The sequence below is a fragment of the Nomascus leucogenys genome, unplaced genomic scaffold, assembly GCF_006542625.1.
Source record: "Nomascus leucogenys isolate Asia unplaced genomic scaffold, Asia_NLE_v1 001025F_58941_qpd_obj, whole genome shotgun sequence".
Classification (NCBI taxonomy): domain Eukaryota; kingdom Metazoa; phylum Chordata; class Mammalia; order Primates; family Hylobatidae; genus Nomascus; species Nomascus leucogenys.
In genome coordinates this window covers 30651-34546 of record NW_022097022.1, presented here as the reverse complement: position 1 = coordinate 34546, position 3896 = coordinate 30651, and positions in this window count along the sequence as shown.

Sequence of the window (3896 nt, the reverse complement as noted above, 5' to 3'; positions counted from 1 at the left end):
TCACTGCACACCAACCTGGGTAAAATACTCCGTCTCAGAAAAAAAAGTTTTTAACCTCCCTGGACCTTATTTCCCTCTGAATCCTGGTCTGCTAATTCTTCACTATCATAGTAATGGTTCACTCCCCGATTCCTTCAAGCAGATGACTTCTTATTTTGTCTGGCTTTTCTAGTTATCTTCAGCAGGAGATTTCTCCCAAATTATCAATTTCATTATCACTAGAAGAGCAAGTTTCTTATTCTCTTTAACTTAATAAGTGTAAGGCTATATTATGATGCAATTACCATGGAGCTAGCCTATCCTGATGCTAGCAGCAAACTTGTTTAATACTTAGATCTATCTATCTATCTATTTATCTATCTATCTGTCTATCTATCTATCATCTATCTATCTGTACTTCAAAAAGAAATTTATAAAAAGAGATGGGGTTTCGCCATGTTGCCCCAGGCTGGTCTTGAACTCCTGGACTAAAGAGATCCACCTGCCTCTTCCTCCCAACGTGCTGGGCTTACAAGAGTAAGTGGCGCGATCTTGGCTCAATGCAAGCTCTGCCTCCCGGGTTCACACCACTCTCCTGCCTCAGCCTCCAGAGTAGCTGGGACTTCAGGCATCTGCCATCACGCCCAGCTAATTTTGTTTTTTGTTTTGTTTTTATTTTTTGTAGAGACGGGGTTTCACCGTGTTAGCCAGGATGGTCTTGATCTCCTGACCTTGCCCAGCCTTAGTACTATATTTATCTGGGAGAGGTTCCAGTGCCCCAAAATACTGCATTCTGTTAATATCTCCAAAATTTTTTTTGGAGATAGAGTCTTCCTCTGTCACCCAGGCTGGAGTACAGTATAGTGACATCTCGGCTCACTACAGCCTCTGCCTCCTGGGTTCAAGCAATTCTCATGCCTCTACCTCCCAAGTAGGTGGGACTACATGCATGCACCACCATGCTAACATTTGTATTTTTAGTAAAAGTGGGGATTCACTGTGTTGGCCAGGCTTGTCTCGGACTCCTGACCTCAAGCCTTCTGCCTGCCTTGGCCTTCCAAAGTGCTGAGATTACAGGTGTGAGCCACCATGCCCAGCCTTCCAGTTTTTATATTGAGTTTTAACTGCTCATTACATAGCTCATGTGTACATTGCTTTCTTTAGTGACAGCCATGGTTCTCCATTGCTGCAGTTGCACAGACTGAGTCAAGTGCCGTAACACATGCTTTTCTTTTTTGTGCATGACAGGGTCTTGCTCTGTTGCCCAGTTAGGAGTGCAGTGGTGTGATCATGGCTCACTGCTATCGTGACCTCCCAGACTTAAGTGACTCTCCCACCTCAGCCTCCTGAGTAGCTGGGACCAAAGGCAGGTAAAACCATGAACAACTATATTTTTTTAAGAGAGATGGGACTCACTATGTTGCCCAGGCTGGTCTCAAACTCCTGGGCTTAAGAAATTCTCCTCCCTTGGCTTCCCAGAGTGTTGGGATTACAGGCATGAGTCACCATGCCCAGCTACTACATGCTTTTTATATCCAATATTGCATATAACTCTAATGTCAGCATTTTCCCTCATTGAGTCTACTGGAGGTTGACTTGCTCATGGTCCCATCATTGGGATTTGGATCTCCCCAATGATATCCTCATCTTGTATAAGATAATATTTCAAGTTGGACGGCCCAGGAGGAAATAACACTTGATTTTCAAAACATATAGGACAGGCACAGTGGCACACAGCTGTAATCCCATCACTTTGAGAGGCCAAGGTGGGATAACTCTTGAGGCCAGGGGTTTGAGACCAGCCTGGGCAACATATCAGGACCCTGTCTCTACAAAAGAAAAAAACACTGGAGGCTGAGGTGGAAGCATCACTTGAGCCCAGGAATTAACCGCATGTCTGCCTTGAGCCATGACCGCGCTAGTGTATACCACCCTGGGTGACAGAGCAAGGCCCTGTCTCTTAATAAATATTTTTAAAAATCTAAAGCTGCTTCATCACACACATGGTAAGTGAAACAGAATTGTCAGGTGTGGTGATCCTTCATCCTCTCAAAACCCACTAACACTTCATTTGTTATGATGATTAGCAAAAGTAGCCCTGAAAATATGGATATGTTTATAAAGTTAGAAATGTAATCACAGCATTAGTGAATGCAGTTTGACATTCTCTTTTTAGATATTTTATTTTTGTGGCTACATAATAGGTGTACATATTTATGGGTGTTATATATATTTATGGGTTTTGTTTTTTTTCAGGTGGAATTTCGCTCTTGTCGCCTGGGCTGCAGTGCAATGGCACGATCTCAGCTCACTGCAACCTCTGCCTCCTGGATTCAAGAGATTCTCCTGCCTCAGCCTCCTGAGTAGCTGGGATTACAGGTATGTGCCACCATGCCCTGCTAATTTTTTGGTATTTTTAGTAGAGATGGGGTTTTGCCATGTTGGCCACGCTGGTCTTGAACTCCTGACCTCAGGTGATCCATCCACCTCAGCCTCCCAAAGTATTGGGATTACAGGCGTGAGCCACCATGCCCGGCCGAAAATCCATTTTAAAAGCCTATTTTTTTACTTCTATTTGCTTCAGTGTTTTTCATCTGTTAAATGGAGTTAATAACAATAACACCTGTTACATCTACCTCTGATGATTGTTTTTAGATATGTGATGAAGGGCTGGACACAGTAGCTCATGCCTGTAATCCCAACAATTTGGGAGGCTGAGGTGGGAGGATTGCTTGAGCCCAGGAGTTCAAGACCATCCTGGGTAACATAGACCACATCTCTACTAAAAATTAAAAAAAAAAATTACCCCTTCATGGTAGCACACGCTTGTAGTCCCAGCTAGTAGGGAGGTTGAGGCAGGATAATCACTTGTGTGTTTGTTTTCCCAGCCAGTTGCTGTGGAAGGAGAATGCTTTCTTCATGGCGTCATCTGTCGTTTTGGGTCCCTCTGAAGAAAACTAGTTTCCACTGTGTAACAGGCAGGCACGTAACTATTTAAAGCACAGTTCAGTCCTAAAAGGGTCTAGGAGAATCTAATGATGTACTAGGGTGAAGCAGTGCATTGTGGGAATCACAAAGCAAATAGTACTCCAGAAAGACAAATATCAGAAGTTTCCCCTTCCATTATTTTTTCTTTTTTTTTTCGAGACAGGGTCTTGCTTTGTTGCCCAGGCTAGAGTGCAGTGGTGATCATGGCTCACTGCAGCCTTGAGCTCCTGGGTTCAAGAAATTCTCCCACCTCAGCCTCCCGAGTAGCTCAGACTACAAGTGTGCACCACCATGCCTGGCTAATTTTTTGAATTTTTGTAGTGATGGGAACTCACTATGTTGCCCAGGGTGGTCTCAAACTGCTGGTCTCAAGCGATCCTCCCACTTAGACCTCCCAAAGTGCTGAGATTACAGGTGTGAGCCATCTCACCTCGGCCACCTTCTCCATATGCCTCCAGAAACATGTCCCTGGAGAGTAGCCTGCTCCCACACTGTCACTGGCTGTCATCGGGTCAATAAAATCTCCTGCGATTGTGCATCTCAGACATTTCTGTGTCTTTCATCCTCACCCTGGGACCCTAAGGGAAGAGGGCCTGAGTGTCAGTAACTCTGGGCCTCCCCTAAAGGGAAACGGAGATGGTGGCTCACCTAGGAAGTGCAGAAGCAGAGGGTTCCTGGTTCTCAGGCCACATGTGATCTCTGCCCACCCAAGGCCTGTCTCAGCCTGCAGGTATTATTGCTGTGTGGTGGGAACACTTCCTTCCCTTGTTCACAGCCTTTGAGAGGGGATCGTGGCCTCAGCTCCAGGGGTTCCTGGCCAGGGCCAAGCGCTCCTTCTGCAGAGGCCTGCACACCTCACCCCTTTGACTTGTATTTCTGTGGCTTCCCCTCCCCACCTGCCCCCCAGCCCTCCCTGACTGGCCAGCCCC